Source organism: Coturnix japonica, chromosome Z (assembly GCF_054131305.1).
Source record: "Coturnix japonica strain WE chromosome Z, WE-NBRP24, whole genome shotgun sequence".
NCBI lineage: Eukaryota > Metazoa > Chordata > Aves > Galliformes > Phasianidae > Coturnix > Coturnix japonica.
The window spans coordinates 45,918,530-45,938,226 of record NC_140702.1 but is presented as its reverse complement, the minus strand read 5'-3'; the positions used below and the strand labels follow the sequence as shown (position 1 = coordinate 45,938,226).

Here is a 19,697-nt window from a genome sequence, read left to right as displayed (position 1 = left end):
CTGGTACACTGTCCAGAAAAGATAGGCCAAAGCGAGTGTATCTCCTTTGGTAAATGTTAAATAACTGATTCAGCAGATTTGGAGAAAGCTGAGGTACTCAGTGAGTTCTTTGCCTCAGTCTTTACTGGCAGCCAGGATTCTAATATTTCTTATGTCCCTGAAACCTGAATCCTTAAACCTCTAGGTGAGGACTGGGGGAGTAAACCACCCCCCAGTGCAAGGGCAAAGCAAGTCTGAGATCGCCTAATGAGACTGAATGCATACAAGTCTCTGGGACCTGATGGCATGCATCCCAGGGTTCTGAAGGAGCTGGTTGAGGTGTTTGCCAAGCTGCTCTCCACCATATTTGAAAAGTCATGGATGACAGGTGAGATCCCATATCATTCAAGGAAGGGTCAAGTCACTCCCATTTACAAGAAAGGGAGCAAGGAGGACCTGGGGAACTACAGATTGGTGAGTGTCACCTCTGTAACTGGGAAGATCATGGAACAGATCCTACTGGATCACATGAGGAATGAACATGTAATCTGAGACGGCCAGCATGGCTTCACCAGGGTCATGCCTAACCAATCTGGTGGCCTACTGTGATGGGGTGATGGCATGGGTGGATAAAGGGAATTCGATTTATTTTAACTACATCAAGATTTTATTTATTTATTTATTTATTTTTAAATAAGGAGAACTGGTCTATGAAAAAGTAGACTTAATCTACCAGTTTATATCCTGAAAGCTACACGATGAAGACAAAAATATATTTTCTAATGAGTTGCAGTTTTATGCATCTTCTGGAATCATTGCTTTTCTATAACACTGTACATGTGATATCAAATAAATCATTAGACTTATATGAAACACTGGCACTGTTGGATGCTGAAATGTTTTGAAAAGAATGAATAAAACTCCAGAATTTTCAATAAAATAATTATAAAATAACAATGCAAACAAAACTGGGATTTATAATTGGGCTTCTACTTGCAGTGTTCATAAGTTTTAGGATAATTTTTAGAAAGAAAACACCTAGATTTTCATTTTCTGAATAACACAGAATTTGAACATATTTCCCAGCACTCTATCTAGGTGAAGTACAATGAATGTGAAAGGAAGCATTTTAGGAATTTAAAAAACTAGAGGTAGAGCTAAAACCACAGTTCCACAGAAATGTTATTGGTAACTAAATATAACTTAGTTGAAAGCAAAAAGATAAATAGCGTGCTTGCCCATGCTGCTAAGATATGAAACTAGAAGTAAACTACTTATTTAATTAACAGCATTTTACTATCTTAATCTATTATTTAGATGTCATTTGATGTTGGGATTTTAAGTACATTTTAACATGTAGAAATGTAGTATCAACACAAGATTAGGTTTACATTTGGAGAATTTGACTTTTGTAAATAAAAAAGTAAAAATCTTTCAGAAAGAGGAGAATCAACTGGAGCTGGAGAATGATGTAAAGTTAGGTATCAAACAGATTGTGTTTTTTGTTGTTGTTGTTGTTTGCTTTGTTTTGTTTCGACCATGGTTTCTAGACCTTCAACTCGCAGTGACAGAAAGCAGAAAGTTTTGGAATTTAGATGTAGAACACATAGATCTTATTTCAGAGTAGAGTGTTACAGTATCACAGTCTCACAGTCTGGTGCGGGTTGGAAGGGACCTTAGAGATCACCCTGGGATTCGAGCCTCCTGTGTAGCAGAGCGGCACTTCTACCACTTGCTCCACAGGGAGGATTCGAACCCGGGCCTCCAGTGTTGCAAGCAGCATTCCTACCACTGCGCCACCGAGTGTTGTTACATATGAATGTTATTTGCTGCTATACACTGTCACAGCACTTTTGATATTTTTATCCCTTTAAAATCTGTGTTTTAGGATTATGTTAGAAAGTGGTGTACAGATTAAAATTCCCAAATGTGTTATAAAATCTTCAGTGAAGCTTAAAAATTATATGCATTCCATGCAATGATACTTGTTTGTAAATTTCTTCTTAAATAAATAAATAAATTTAACGGGTGTAATATAAAGAATATTTATATAATATTTATATAATAAAATAAAGAAATTTAACATTTCTTCACTTCATAATTTGCAAGTTTTCTTTTCTAAATGAAGGAGCCTTGAGAGACAGAGGGTGGAAATATTCTGAAGGAATAATTGCCGTTCAGTCAAAATACAAGAACGCTTTCTCTAATATAGCATGTTTCACCATTTTCTATATTACAGATATTGCTATTTTTCTTCATTGATTTCAGCCAGAGAACTCTAAAGTAAACTATATTTTTGTTAAGTTACTAAAATATCAAAGTTAAATAAGCTATAAGATATGTAGTCTATCATCATAACTATCTATGAAGATATTAGCTCCCACCCTTTCCTTAAGGTAAGGCTAGATTTCTTAAGTCTCTCTCACAGCAGAAATCATTTGTCTGTGCCTGAGTTATATGAAGTTATATATGCTCATCCAATCTTTGCACATGCTTTGGACTCCTTTCTGTACCTTCTGAATGGACAAAAGTAAAATTGTTCCAATGATTTCTGTGTTTTTTTTCTCACAGATTTTCTGCATGTAGGTTGTAGGCTACTTCACAGGGAAGGAATTAAAACCTAGATGAGATTTGCATTTTGGAACTCTCTTCACTGTAAGATAAATAAGATTCATTAAAATAATAATAATAATAAATAATTTTTAAAAAGGTAAATGAGGGGAATAAAATATTGAGACCTTTAGTTTTTCATAACACCCAGTGCTCCTAGAAAACAGCCTAAGAAAATCCTTTAACACTCAGCTCAAAACAGGGCATTTTGTACAAATACATGATCAAAAAAACCCCCCTCCAAATCCTTCAGACAAATTCCTCCTTTATAGAATTACATGTTCCTATACAGGTAATTGAAAAGCAAAATTAAAAAAATATATTTCAGAGATCCTACAGCGTTTTTTGGAATATGTTTCTGGTTTACAGCACTTTTATTTCAGCTGCTAGCTATCCATTAATCACACAAAAATTAGAGAGCACTGTCTGTAGCATGCATTCTTTCACACAGCCACTATTCCGAAACTATATCATAAAGATAGTAATTCATACCTGTAGGTTCAACTACATAACCAAATAAACACAGCTAAAATCAAAGTGTTGACAGTGACACTGTTGCATGAACACAGACAACTCTCAGCAGCAAACATTAGCACACTTCTGTAAAACTGAGTCCCTGAACATTCACTTTAACTTTTTTAATTTTTCAGGAAAAATAATAATTTGAATTGTACATGATGTACAATTGGCATCAGTTACTGTCATTAATTGGTATCAATTTTATTTATTTATTTTTTTTTGTGCTGTGAATAGCATATTTCTTTTCTTTTTTAGCAATACTTGCCGTTAAAAGCGAAAGTGAAGTGTCCACTGATTTCCCATATAAACATTAGACTTTCTTACATCTATTATGTTGTCAGCAGCACTTAATTGGCAAGTATAGATAGGTGAAAGATCCACCCACAGACAAGTGCAAAGAGAAAAATATATGGACACACAAGAGTAAGATATTTTTTAACTAATAGATATTGAGAAGGAAAAAGCATAACCCTTCCATAGCTTATTCATTGCAAAATATCACAATGCTTATCATAAGAAATCTCTGATATTAAATGACTAGATGCCAGAAGTGAATTATAGATTATAATGATTCAAAATATTGTCTATCGCTTCAAGTATACATTTGCTATGTTTTACATATGGTTATTTAGGCTACTTTTCTATGCTACTGAGAAGGAAATTTTGGATAATAGAAGTGTCAGTGTACTCAATTGGGAAAAAATAAAATCTATTTAATTGTCATAAAAATTATTTAGTTATACAGAATATTTTCTCAAATTCCACAGTTAACATAAAAAATGGAATATAAGCACCAAGCTGACTATTTTTCTATAAGAAGAACTTTTTGTTTTTGGCTGATAGGCTCACTAAAACTAAACGTACTACCAGACAAGAAGTCACTCTCAAATCATATTTCACTTGTCTTCATCAAAAGCTGCATATTCATTAATACGCTTCAAGGAATTGTCCTGTCATTCTGTTAATATCACTGGAAAAGAGGTGAATATTGAGATGAAATGAATGCGAGACAAATAAACAAGGGAGGGATGAAAAATAAATAAATAAAATAAATAAATAAATAAATAAATAAATAACTCTACAAAGTCTTAAGACTTCCAGCTAAACAAAATTCCTATAAACGTTACAATTCCTGACAGTTGCATGAGCAAGAATCAACAATGGCAGTAGCCAAAACTATACAACACTGAATCATGTAATTTACATCTTAGAGAAATTAAACATAGCATAATGGTTTGGCTTCCAGGCAACAATACTATTAAATTTGCTGCAGCAGATTATGACATCATCTGAAACAGGATACACTTTCAAGCCAGATATTGTGCTCGTAATATGTACTGTTTTTCTAGTCAGTTTTCACTTAATTCATTGCAAGGATTATATTTTTCAGAGGCTGCATGTGACATGTAAAAGTATGGCTACAGAATATCTGTCAGCCAAAGTAATGTCACTTGTTGAACAGCATTGATGTTATTCTAGGACATAAGCATGGAGAGATAAATAAATTAGTTGTTATCACTCAAACAATACCTGAAAATACTGATTATGTTTTCTCCTGACTTCTCTTACCCAAGATATCATTTTTTTTTTCATATGCTACATCTTGCCAATGCATGTTTCCAAAATATCTGTTATTTTAAAACACTGCTGTTGTTGAATTGCATATTAATTCATCTTGGTTCAATGAAGAAGGAACTAAAGGATTAGGATGCAAGGTAAATAAAGGAATTGTGCACAGAAATTCAGGAGACAACCCTAGATGGGAGTGACAGCATGGATTTTCTCTCCTGATAAAATACATGGGGGGTATTCTATGATCAGGGCATCACTGCTTCAACTCCTTAAGCTTTACTTCTCTGATAACCTGCCAAATGTAATTCCACACCATGAATATTTCAAAGTAGGTATAGCAAACTGCAGTAAACTGAATGGCCGTGTAGTGGCAAGAGTCATGAATAATATTATTTTTACAAACATTTAGTTTGTATACACTTTGCTCGTTATACAAGCACTCACTGAATCTACTCAGGGAAGAATGCAGACCACTAACATAAAAAATCAAGGCAATATCTCTTATTTTGTTAAGGTTAATACTCAGAAATGTCTAAAATTAGCAGCATCGGTCTCAACAGTTATCACCTTCATATACTGCTTTTATGTCATAAATTGCCTAAGAAAAATTGTGTATTGTTCCAAATTGCACAAGCCCATATCTCTGCATGCAACAATATCTGTGACATCTGTTATGCGATCATACATGTATAACTTGTAACAGTTAATCACATGAAATTTCCCTTTATATTCACACTTAAATATTCAAATTAAACACTGAGCTGATTTATTCTTATGCACGTATGATGACGATTTTTAATGTATAAATATGTGTATACTATAGATATTATCTTTGAATTACTACATTATCGTGAAGATGTCAAAATCAGTGAAGCCAAGAATGAAAACAATTGCTTCTTCCCTGGTACCCAACTTTTATGTGATAAAATAACTGTTACAGCTGATTTAAAGAACAGCATGTTACAAAGACTTGGTGTGAACAAGCAAAAATTAGTTACAAGGGGTGTAACAGGCAGCATTTTCTTCTGATAATCGAAGGGCTATATTTTCTACATTGAATAATCTTTTCTTCTTGATTTTATCACTGGCATTAAGTACCAAACCAAATGCATTTCTAAAATGATTGTTGTTGTATTTTTTCTATGGAGTTTCAGGGCAACTTTATACTGAAAAATCTGGTAAAAGTCGTTCACTGATAGATAGATTAAGTAAATTGTTTTTCTTAATTTTCAGTGGGAAAAAAAAAAAAAAAGAGAGAGAGAAAAAAAAGGACAAAGGTACATTCTAGAAGTATTTGCTGCTTAAAGATTCATAATTTACTAAGACACTACTCAGGCTAATAGGTTATGTCTTTTGACAAAACCATCCCTAAATTATTGATAACATCAGGTGGATGTTCCATATCCATTAGATATAGGAATGCTATTCACACATCATGGAAATTAGAAAATGAGATGCAGATGTACCTTTACATTCTGAAGGCATGAGCATTTTATCTTTTTTATTGAATATAATGAAATTTCCACTGCCTTTTGAAAGATCTAAGTTTTGTGACTAAAAGGTCACAAAATATTAAACATATTAAACATAGGTCAGTAGTCTGAAACTACATAGATTTTGATTTTACATTGACTTTAATGGAGTTGTTCACATCTGTCTTGTCTTAACATGGTTATTATTATGATCATATTGCTTCAACTGTTTAATTTCTTACATAGGTAACAATGCTGGTAACACAGATTCTGGTGTTTTTTGCTGTTTACTTTGTATATTTACACACATCTGCTCTTGGATTCACTTTGGTATAGAGTCTAAGGGAGAAAGAAACTTTCCGAATATGGTTGTAAATGTAGACTACAGATTTTCCAGGTTATTTCTGACTGGTAGAGATGCTTCTTAATGAATAATTACTGTATTCAGTGTCAGAAGTCTGTGGACTCAGACACTATCAGCATTAAACAAGTTTAGCAAAAACTGGTCTCTTTGTCTTCCATGTGTTTGACCAGTCTCAATGTCTTTATTTGATTAATCAGCAAGATAAATGTAGACATAATTCCCTCCCTCAGTGCTCATTGTCAGAACATTTCATCAAATGTTCTCTGTCATTTGTCACTGAACAGGTAACAGGTCACTCTGTCAGTTGTTTGTTTTTGGTACATAGTATTCTGAGAATAAAGAAACCTTCAAATTTAGCCACAGACTGATGACAATTAGCAGTCATGCTCACCAGTGTGATTGTTTGCTCTTGTGAAAGTTTTCTATCACATATTCACAATGTTTTTCTAGTAACCACCAGTAACAGGGAAGTAAGCAGATGTATTCACATCCTTGTGTGCCTGAGATTCAGCGTTATTAATGTGCTGACTTCCATTGATAGTGTTAAGAAATCACTCCTGCACTTCTTAAATTCTGTTTTCACTCAGTGACTTACAGTCATAACTCTACATTCAGGATAGTGGTACTTTCAGGTAAAAATATTCTGAAGACTGAAGATATGTTCTAGGAAAATTAATTTTTTAGATTATAGATAGCCTAACAAAAACTTTACTCTTTAGTGCCCATTGGATCTTCAGTATTAACTGTCATGCTTTGCAAATCCAGTCCTGTACTATGCCACTTGGTTAAAAAGATATGAACTAAAGAAAGATAAATTGATCTTGATATATTGAACTACCTTTACTAAATCTGCTCTTGATGATTCAAGTAGTTCAATAGACTTGTATGTGCAGCTTGTGACAGAAGGTCAGGTTTCTGAAGCTCCAGAAACAAGACTGCACAGGAGGTGGTGCAGAGAGGGCAGAAAGTGGTCCACTTTATTCTGGAAGCTTCAAGAATCAGCCTTCTACTGTAACAAAAATGATCCACCCTCTACAATGGCCAGGATGAAGCTGACACACAGAAAGTAGGATCAAAACTATTCCAGCCAGAAGCATACACCCAAACACACCTGATCAGGAGTGTAATAGCTACCCAAATTTTTTGCATCAGGGAATTCAAGAATCTGGAAGTCACTCTAGGTACTGAGGCAAAGGAGTCTGTCTTATATGAAAGCATGCCCAGCTTGATTAAATTGTCAAGCATGTTGCCAGGCATGAGGGAAAACTGTCAGCTTAGTATCTGTGAACTGGAGAGATAAGTGGTTCCAAATTAATACATGGGATAAAAAAGAAGGCTATTGGTGGTCACCTGGGTGTGTTGGCTTTGCGAGATTTAACCACAAGAGGAGCCGTTCAAATATTTTAGACCTTCTCACACTTCGAGGCCCTTATTGGAATGCAAAGAAAAATCGGTCAGATCCATTCACTCTCGTTTATCCCCACAACACAAAGCAGTTTACTTGGCATGGGACATATTGTGGCTTCCACCCGAATATGTCCACACCAATGACAAATGACAGTTATTGTCCTCCCGGGCATTGGGTGAGTAACCCTGGTATCATCAACGTGATGAGGCCTGATGGCTGTCAGCAGGGGGTTGATTGCAATTTCAGCAGCAAATATGTGAAAGGCTGCTGTCTCGAACCCAGGGTGAAAGGACAAGGACCAGAAAAGTGTATCTGACCACTGCACTGCAAAGGCACTGCCACCAGGTATATTCTTGATTTGTGGTGACCGTGCATGGCAAAGGGTACCAGCAAATGTGGTGGGGGGACCTTGTTATCTGGGACGGTTAACCATCTTGTCCCCTCGTGCCCTTGAGTGGGTACAGTTGGCCAGGGACATGACTAAAGCTCAGAAGAAACGGAACATCCACATGCTGAATTTGGACTGCGGTGACAGAGTTCGCCTTTGGGTGCCAACAGCACGGATCTTCAAATCCATTTTAACCCCAGGAGTTGCCACAGTGCAAGCATTAAAGGAGATAGAAAGACTAGCCTGTTGGTCCGTAAGACAGGCCAACATGACTTCCGCACTGCTAAGTGAACTACTCCTGGACATTGATAGTATTAGACATGCCGTGCTTCAAAACAGAGTGGCAATTGATTTCTTACATCTTGCACAGGGTCATGGGTGCAAAGACTTTGAAGGGATGTGTTGTTTTAATCTGAATGACCACAGCGAATCATTACACAAGAAATTGGAGTTGTTAAAAGAACACATGGGAAAGATCGGAATACAGGATGATCCTTTTGAGGGTTGGTTGGAGGGTTGGTTTGGTAGTATTGCACCATGGTTCAAGTAGTTGCTTAAGATATTAGTGGTAGGGCTTCTTATGTTTTTTTGCATTAATGTTGTGTGTGCCATGTGTGTTTCACTGCTTACTAGGTTGCTTACAATGTATGGCTGAAAAAATGATTTACATGCAAATAGAATATCATAAGATGCAGGATAGGCTTTAGGGTAGGAATTAGGGATTAGGTATTAGGATTTAAGGGTGTTTATAGTGTTGCGTATTGTAACGAGTTAGGCTTTCTTAGCATGGGGAGGGGGAGATGTTGTGTATTAGGTGAAATACGGGGAGCTTATCGTGATGTTACGTGGCAGGCCCTTCCCCAGTTCTGGAAGAACTGGTGACATGTAATGTAGTAGGCGTACACGAAAGGCATAGTTTATATAAGTTTGTGTTTGCATCAGTAAATCACCATTTTACTGTTCACCACCTTGGTGTCACTTCAGTAATTGGCCTAGCTGCAAACTTCTAAGGAGTCAAGATCGTAAAGTCATTAACAATCATAAAGCCTTCAGATGTTTAGCTTCTTGAGTGAGCCCAGGGAAGAGTCACAGAGCCGATAAGGAGGCTGAAGTAGCCCTCCTATGAAAAATCTGAGGGAGCTACAGCTGTTCAATCTGGATGAGAGAGATCTCCAGGGAAACTTTTCTGAAATGTTTCATTATTTTAAGGAGCTTATGAACAAGATAAAGAACAGATTTTTACAGTCTGATAGTGATAGGGCAAGTCATGAAACAAAAAGAGGGAATATTTAGATTAGATTTCCGGAGGAAATTTTGTACTTGGTGGTGAACCAGTGGAATATTACCCAGAGATGTTTTGGATGTCCATTCTTTGGAGGTATTCAAGGCCAGGTTGCATGGAGAGATGTGTAACCTGATTTAGAAGATGGTAATTCTTTGTATGGCAGGGAAGCAGGATCAAGACTGTCTTTAAAGTTCTTTTCAAATCAAGATATTTTATGATTCCCGAATTATATGTTTTTTGTTGTTGTTGTTTTTTATGTGTGTGTGTGTATTTTGTTGGTTTTTTTCAGCTGCTACTGTTGTCTAATTGCAGCTAATGCATCCATTTTTGTACTATGATTAACAAGCTGAGTACAGTTAATGCATAGACATAAACATAACATTTGTAGAAAGACGTGTCATTCAGAAAAGCACAGGCTGTTGCAATCATGTCAATAAAATCTTCAATGAGTCTGTTATTCCTTACCTGAATTGAAATAAAAGAATTAACATAGAAATTCCATGGGTGAGTATGAAATTCATGACTGTTCCATCCTTACCCTTTGTCCATCTACATTTCTATATACTACCAAAATTTCCATTTCCTAAGACAGTTAATAACAGTAATAATAACAAATCTACCCAGAAGAAAAATAATTACATTAACTCAGTTTACTGTAACACAGGTAGTGTCTTTGTAGCCTATTGCATAAACACAGCTAGCCACTGAAAATTGTCTTCTCATTAAATGTAAAACTTAAACATTGATAATAAACTGTTTTTGTCCATAAAGTTTCTCTTAAGCAGTCTGAAAAGATGTCCAAAAGCAGAGAAATATAAACACAGAAAACAGTGGTCATGAGCAAAGTCCAAATACATGATAGTTGTTTTTTATAGCCTTTGATTTTGAAACTGATGTTTGTTAAAGCAAGCGAGTTGATTAATAGGTATTTCATACATCTGGTATTTCCTTATGAAAGACTGGTGAACTTATTTCAATTATCATACCACCAATGAGGATGCAATCTGTTCAAAATGGCTGTTTACGAATGGCTGCTTTGGGTAATGGCTGTTTTCTTAGTGTGAGAAATAAAATATAATATTATTAAACAGAAATATGCAGAAAGATGTGTCAACTTATCCATCTTCTTGATGTTTATAGGCTTAATTTTTTATAATGTTTATTTTATTTTATGGGGCCATGCATTAAAGTATCATTCATCTGAAAGGATCTAATTTCTTCTTTTTTTTGTTGCTTTTGTTTTTGCTTTAATGTCTTCAAATATTAACATCCACAAATTCATCTGCAATCAGTACAGAAAACCTTTGGAAGGAACTCTATCAATTCTGTTTAGGCAAATGTGTTATGAGAAAGATAATGAACCAAGGATGAGTTTTTGTTTATTTGTTTGTTTGTTTAGGTGAGATATGAAAGATTTTATCCACAAGGCTAAAGCTGTTTAATTTTCTAGGGTTTTTATTTTGTTTTATTATTTTTTTTTCTTTTTAACAAACCATCTGTAAAAAGTTTCAAAATATCTTCTGATTGATAATCTCTTAATAACTGGTAGGTGGGAGGGCACAAAGTGTGTGAGTAAGATAATACAGATGAAAGGGATGACATTAATGGTGCAAAGATTTTGCACATTAAATAATCAGCATGCATCTTAGATACATCACATAGTGTCAGAAAACACTGCAATACAAATACATCCTACATTTCATTAAAAAACAAACAAGCAAACATCAACAACAACAACAAAGGCCCTATTTTTGGAAGCTGAAACTATCATAAAATACCATTCCAAGCCTCCTTAAAAAATATTTATTTAATGGTTAAACAAATCGGAACACTTCCATAAATGATTTATACTTTGTTCTGTTTCAGATACTCAAATATTCTGTAATATGAAGATTTGTCTTTCTATTAAAACAATTCTGATGAACATGAGAGAAAAGCATATTTCTTCAAATCATAAAAGGGTGGTGAAAATAAGTCTTGTAGGAATGTTAAGAGCTTTAAAAATTAAAGAAGGAAGATGAAGACACAATTTCCAATTCTTGATTCTCCTGCTGAGTGGAAATTTCTTGCAACTGCCAGTACAGACTCCACTACTTCTAAGCGAACTAGTTCACATTTTAAAAATATCAAAAGGGAATACCTCTTTTATTATCTTCCTTCTGATACAAAAACAAAAACAAAAAAAAAAAACAAAAAAAAAAAAAAAGAAAAAGAAAAAAAAAAGAAAAAAAAAAGAAAAAAAAAGAAAAAGAAAAAAAAAGAAAAGAAAAAAAAAAAAGTAGATCGAGTAGTTTTATACCCCTGTGTATTTTCACCAGGGTAGTTCATGAATCTTGCATACTACTGCTGACATCTCCTTTTTTAGAGCAATTGGCAGTTTTCACCAGCTGTAGCTCCTCAGAGTAAATATAGTTTTAGTTCTGTAACTGCTTTGATATTACCCCTCACATAACTTATTTGGTTTTTCACCAGCACTTTAACACAAAGCATTAGCTTTTTCAAAGGACTGCAATTCTAATGACCTGAAATTGAATAGTCTGAAAAAAAAATACAAAAACAAACAAACAAACAACACACAGAGCACTCTAAACACACCAAGTAACTCTGAATTCTGCCTTTGAAAATCTTGGATTTAATTCCAGTTCTGTGAATTATTCCATGTGTGCCAGTTTTATTTATATAGAACCAGTAGCTACACTAATGTTTTCTTGAACTGCAAGGTCTCTAGGTAGAAAGACTGTCCAAAATGATATCCTTTTGACTGATGTGTGGTTTTTTTGTGTGTGTGTTTGTTCTTTTGTTTGTTTGTTTTGTTTTGTTTATGAGATTCTATTTATTTATTTATTTATTTTTAACTGCATAGCTAAACATGCTGGAAGGGCAAAGAAGGAAGATAAATAAGACCACTTAAAAACAAGTGGTGAATTGAATTCATTAAACTTATTTGTTGAAACAATTTAATGGAGAAAAATACTAATTACATTATTAACATCTAGATTGCAAGTAGTAATTAAAAAGATAGTTGCTATGCAACCAAAAGTATTTTTGTGATAGAGTGCATGAATATATTTGTTAAGTATTCTGATGTTTTGTTTTGACCTTTTTCAGTCACACACCTGCCCAGATTGTCTATATAAATACATTTTTTTAGAATGATAACTTTAAAGATACACACAGGTTTAATAAAAAGAGAAAAAAAAGGAAATTTTATTTAATTCTGTTAATGTCTAGTACTGTGTTAAAAAGGTTAGGAGTAAGGAATTTATGAGATAAAAATACATATATAGGTGTATATCATCATGTATATTTGTATTCTGGTATATCATCAGCTCAAAAGACTTAACTTCTGTCCCAAAAACAGGGACCTATAAGACGTGTCACGGGAACATCAGTTTTCATAATGTAATATATGAGCTAACCTTGCCCCATCCTGAAGGTCTTAAATTGTTAAATCCCTTAGTTTTATCAAAAGACACAAATAGATGTTGGTTGTAATAACTGGGGGTAGCTTTTAATTAATCTGGGAAAGTGATATGTAATTTTGCTTGTTCTGGTGTATCTAGACAAAGATGCAGCTTCATTTCTATTAGAACTTTTACCCATTAAGATCTCCACTGTGATCATCTGATAAAAGGGAAGGGGAGACCAATGCACAGCTACAAATTAACATGGAAAATTTATGTTGTTGGATATACGTATAATTTTAAAGAGGCATACGCACATCCAGGATATTTGTATTGTCCATAATTATATGTTATGGATACAAATTGTACCAGAGAAGGCTTAGATTAAATATAAAGAAAAACTTTTTATCTCAGAGAACAGTCAGGCACTGGAATGGCCTGCCCAGGGAGGTGGTGTAGTCACCATCCCTGGGAGTGTTCAAGAAGCATCTGGATGAGGAGCTAAGAGATATGGTTTAGTAGCTTGTGGTAAAATCGTTATGGGAGGACGGTTGGACTAGATGATCCTGTAGGTCCTTTCCAAACCTTGCGATTCTATGTTTCTATGTTTCTATGATATTTTCTCTACAGGAGAATAACATAATCCATTGCTCAGTGTGCTTTGAAAATGAGAAGGAGATCTAGTTTGCCAGATCTGAAGGTATCTATGTCATGGTTAAGGCACAGTGCCTGACAACCTGGTATTTCTCTGCTGTGAGAGAGACAATTCTGCTTCTGTCCTTCATTTCTCAGTCATATGAAAATCCTGAATATTGTTTACAGTAGTTTCAGTCCTGTTTTTTAATGAGTCATACTATGAAAATAACAGGAAATTTGAACTGGATCTAACTGACTGGCCTCTCACCAATGCTGTGTCACATTGCTACCTCATTCCCAGGAGCAAAGAATTTTCTCTCTGTCCCTCTATAATGACCTATGAGCATAAAGGCATAGAAGAATTTATACACCACAATACAATTGCAGTAGTAACCTCAGCAGAAATGCTGTTAAAAATTTATTTATTCTTTTTTCTTTCTGGAAATAAACATATTTAGAAAGATTTAGTCCTTTAGCAAGACACTGCAAAGATACTACCTTTGACTGAAATTTAGGTAATAGGTAATAGTCTGGTGTGGGTTGGAAGGGACCTTAGAGATTATCGAGTCCAACCCCTGGGATTCGAGCCTCTGTGTAGCAGAGCGGAACTTCTACCACTTGCGCCACAGGGGGATTCAAACCTGGGCCCCAGTGTTGCAAGGTGGCATTCCTACCACTGCACCACCAGGGCACACAATTTACTCTTGTTTAGGTTTGTTTCCTGAAATGAAAAATTATTTTTTACAAATTAAGATCAGATTAATTTCCTGGATGATAGACTGTGATCATCATAACTCAGTCTGCTCACTGAAAGCCAAATTCATATATATTAGTAAAGAAGTTATCTCTCATTGAAAAACAAACAAACAAACAAAACATTCTTGCACTTATCCTACACTTACATGTCTTTACTTCTCTTATAGTTCTTACTAATTATTCTTGAAAATAGATGTAACAAAAGTGTTTTCAACAAATGACAGTAATGAAAGAGGAGCATAACACAGGGCTGGGATCATTTAACTCTCTGTAAAAAGGGTTAAAAAAAAAAGTACAGTTGATTTTCTCTTTTATATGCTTATAAATATACATTTCTATTAAAGTATATTCATAAAGTAATTTACATCATCTGAATCATGTCAGAGGAAATGTTGATGTCTAGAATAGCAGCAGTTCATAAAGTATTTTCACAAGGTAGAAGTTGTACATAAAAGAATCCTTGGGTGATGAAATTAAAAAAAAAAAAAAAAAAAAAAAGTTGATAAAAAAGACTAAAATTACATCAAGAACAGAAAAAAAATATTATAAATGAGGAAAAAAAAATACATCTTTTGTCTATGGGGATGTTAAATCATATCTTCTGTAAGTGTCCCTATGCTATCTTCTATATAGCATTTACATCTACAGATCTACTGTAAGCTTTTCGCAGCATAGTAAGTTTGTTCTAAACATTTGACATTTTACAGAATGTAATCCAGATTGCATAATTCCACAAAACCATAAACATATCCCAAAGGCATGTGTCCTGCAGCAGAAGTTAAATATTATGAACGTTGTCTAGTTTTGTTTTAAATGAATTACTGATGGGGTAAGATTGCTGAGAATAGTGCAGAACTCCAAATTGTTACCTCGGTACTGAATTTAAAAATTAGAAACATCTGTATTAAAAAAAATAATAATAATCCATTTTTCTTCAGACAGTTCCACTGAAAGAAATGAATTTCTCAACAATGTGATGTAAATTAATACAGGTTTCCAGCACTGAAGATTATCTTAAATCTACTTAGTGTGTAATTTGTGATAAACACTGTTTTGTTGCAAATCTGTCTAGATAAAGCAGGTTCAGCACTATCATTAACCTGCAGTACCACCTTCTATCCAGCTTGGCTTATAGGAAAATACAGAGGTCTGCAAAGACAAAAGTGAGTTCCATTGGTCACTCATTACAGCTCCTTAAAGAATTTCTGTCATCATGAGATCCAGATCATACATAAAAACAACACACAGGAAACATTTTATCCTACAAACCACTTGCAAGAAATGGATCATAAAACTTCACTGTAAACCATCATAGTGAATTAACTACTAGATAAAAATCATAAAAGGGCTCATAAATAAGCTAGTTGAATGAAGACAATTAATTTCCTACCTCAACTTTTTGAATTCCCACTCCTGTTAAAAAAAGAGAAAACAAAGCAGTTTTCTGAGTAGGAAGCATTTGTTTAGCAAATGTTTCACTTACTTACAACAACACAACAAATTTGAGAATAAGGAAAATTATATAAACTAAAGGCTTTCCCTTATATCAACTGAGCAAAGGAAAACATACAGTGTATTCCTGCATGTAGTCTCAATCTGAAATAAGACTTTGTAACTCATTAAAGCATTTTTTGATAAAACCTGACACACACAAAATTAAATATACTATTTTCACCAGCAAAGAGAACATAAGAAAATCTGTGATCCTGTTTGAAAAATACACACATTTAAATCTAAACATATTTCAGTATGTTTATTGAAGCAGTCACCTGCCTGTAGTTTTATTCCTATAATTAAACAATTAATGATCTCCATGTAAAGATTCTGGGAATTCTGATATTGTTTTGAACACTATTGCTTCTGTTATGTTCACTGTACAGTAAATATTTTGCAGATACTATGCCTATTGGTAAAAAAGGAAAGAGAAAATGTAAAATATACCTTTAACAATATTTATGGAGGTTAAATTTATTTACTCTGAAGAACAATTTCATGAGATTTAATAAACAAACAAACAAACAAACAAATAAATAAATAGAAATTTAGTTAGCCACCTTAAAATTCCTGGTCTATTTATCTCACAAAACATTCTATTGCTATAATAAGCTTACTATCTCATCCTTAATTACACACTAATGAAGAAACAAGAATATCTTAATGAGGGCTGAGGAAAGGCAAGTTTTGTAAGGCAAGGGCAAGTGAACAGAGAAAAAAAATATATATATATATATATATATATACACAAAGTAAAAATTAGTCTTCTTTTGATGCTGTTGTTGATGATGTTGTCATCAGACTCGATCAAACATAGGACACCCATATCTAATTGCATCTTTACAACATCAAAACTAGTTTGTCAATAGATTGTATCATCCTGGGATTTTATTGTTTGCTACATATCAAGAGTTTATTTAACTGTTCTTTAATGTTTACTTTCAGAAGATAAAAGTCTGAGAACTGGAACACTCCTTTGGCATATTTTTTGTGGGTTCTGGAATATGGAGGATAATATGTCTAGTAAGTGACTGCAGGTATTAGTAAATTACTGCATAAAACATCTATACAGAAAATAATATAATAATAATTAGACAAGAAAACAAACAGAACTACAAAAGATGTGATCAGCATTACAATTATTTCTGTTCTTTTAATTTTATTCTGAAGCAGCAGTTAATACTTGACAACATCTTCAAATCCAGATTTTATACTGCAGTTTGCAACAAATGGTTGTAATTTAATCTTCTGTGAAACAGTGCCCTCAGAAGTAGCCTGCAGGAGGTTCAGACTTACACTGAAAACTTCTCCATGTTTACATTTAAATGAAACAGATGAAGACTATCCTCATTCCCATTAACAACTCTGCAGGAGATCAACAACAACAACAACAACAACAACAACAAACCTTTGCCTTTATTTATTCTGTCTCTGTAACTTAAGATGTAATAATGTAAGAAAAATCATCAAAGCTCAAAAAAAAAAATAAAATAAAATCTGAGAAATTAGAATTTCATGTTTTTGATGACCTGCGCTAATCTTGCCATCTTGAAAATCTTAATCTCGTCACGTCTATTCAAACTGTTGATTCGACTCAATGAAATTTATCACCACCTAATATCAACTCTCAAGAGTATTTTACTGAGTCTTGGGGATTTTTCTGCATTTAATTAACTGCTTTAGAAATGCATTCAATAGTCTTTAAAAAAACTCCTTTCGCATGTGGCTGAGAACGTGGCTGAACATTTTGGCAAAATTAGTGAAATAAAATCCTACAAACTTCACTGATCTTTTAGTACTTCATTTATTGAATTCTTCTAGTTTTGTTCCAAACTCAAGCTATGGGATTGTTAAACTTATTTTTGTTACTTTGAACTTTAGATTGTGCCTATTTATTTATTTATTTATTTGTGCTTGTTTCTTTGTTCGCTTGCTTGCTTGCTTGCTTTAATCTTTGTATGTTCAGAACCAGGGGGAGCTGTTACTAAAAAGTTATTTTTGTGGGATAACTGACAAGGTTATAGGAGTACTCCTGAAAAGTTAAAAGGCAACAGCAAACTCACTCACTCACTCACTCACTCACTCACTCACTCACTCACTCAGTAATAGTTGATCAAGCAATCAGTCAATCAACTAAGTAAAATTAACTGTCAGTAGCAGACTAGTGACACCTTGCAGATACATGGCTCAGCTACATTCTTGGTTTCATACCAGAGAGCACAGGAAGACATGATAATTCCTCCTCATAGAGGTACAACTAAATCATAAAAAACTCACTTAAATATTAAGAGGCACATTTAGATTTTGTGGGTTTTAAAAATTATTATTGCTATTATTATATTATAACAGTATATAATAATAATAATAATAATAATAATAATAATAATAATAATAATAATAATAATAATAATAATAATAATAATAATAATAATAATAATAATAATATTTTTATCTTAAGGAAAAGTATCAAACTACCATGATTGAAAAATGTTCTGTTTAGCAAGTCAGGATTCTTCCATCTTTCCCTTCCTTCTCCTGTACATATTTTAATCTTGATTTATTCTGATACAGACCTTAGATCTTTTCTAAAGCAGAACCATACTTCGTTTTTACTTAGATTAGCTAGAAAATCATAGGTAGATAAGTGTGGAAATAATTTTTAATTCCAAACTATTGTTTATTTCTTTACACTTCTATATCTTATCAATTATGGGTCAGAGCTCCACAGAAATGTTCTTCTCATTCATTAAATTACTTAACTAATTTCGGAAGAAAACTTTCTTCACCAGGAACAATTTTAATATTTTACGTACTCTGTTATTGAAATTTTGAAATTTGTAATTTGAAATTCTAAAGACAGCAGTGATTCCTCAGAATAATTTTTTTTTTCTCAATTCACCAGGAAAAAAACTATATATACATACATACATACATACATATACATACATATATGTGCATATACATGTACATTTATATATAAAGTTATGGCCTGCATCAAAAGAGGGATGGCCAGCAGGGCAAGGGAGAGTGATTGTTCCCTTCTACTGTATCCTCATGAAGCCCCGTCTAAAGCACTGTAACTAGGCCTGAGGCTCCCAGCAGAAGAAAATTGTATAACTGTTGGATCAGGTCAAGAAAAAGACCACAGAGAGTTCTGGAGCATCTCTCCCACTAAGAGAGGCTGAGGAGGAAGGATTTGTTCAGTTTAGAGATGAAAAGGCTTTGGTGAGCCCCCACACTGCTGCCTTCCATTGTCTGAGGCATACATATAAACAAGATAAACACCAACTTTTGCACTGGTGTATAGTGATAGTACAAAGAGGAATGGATTTAAACTAAAACAGAGGATATTTAGATCACATATTAAGAGGAAACTTTTTACTCAGGAGTGGTGAAGCATGGGATTAGGTTGCCCAAAGAATCTATGGATGATGCACCCTTGGCCAGGGTGTATGGGATCCTGGACAAACTGATCTCATGAGTGGCATGAAGGTTTAAATCTAAATGATCTTTAATGTCTTTTCCGACACTGCTGAGAAGTTTAACATAAAGAGTGAAAAATCACCATCTGGTTAATCATTTGGATATTAATAGATCTCAGTGTGTGTTTTTAGTTTCCTTCTTTTCCTTCCTTCCTTCCTTCCTTCCTTCCTTCCTTCCTTCCTTCCTTCCTTCCTTCCTTCCTTCCTTCCTTCCTTCCTTCCTTCCTTCCTTCCTTCCTTCCTTCCTTCCTTCCTTCCTTCCTTCCTTCCTTCCTTCCTTCCTTCCTTCCTTCCTTCCTTCCTTCCTTCCTTCCTTCCTTCCTTCCTT

At 34.1% G+C, this 19,697-nt stretch overlaps 1 protein-coding gene across 47 annotated transcripts in view; it reads right to left on the bottom strand.

The window, feature by feature from the left end:
* PTPRD (protein tyrosine phosphatase receptor type D) overlaps positions 1-19,697 on the bottom strand; it is a 1,031,962-nt gene that overhangs the window by 491,932 nt on the left and 520,333 nt on the right. For all 47 annotated transcript variants that reach the window (XM_085529953.1, XM_085529959.1, XM_085529949.1 and 44 more), the window contains one exon: positions 15,784-15,806. The gene's annotated coding sequence lies outside the window, so the exon portion shown is untranslated. The remainder of the gene's footprint in view (positions 1-15,783; positions 15,807-19,697) is intronic.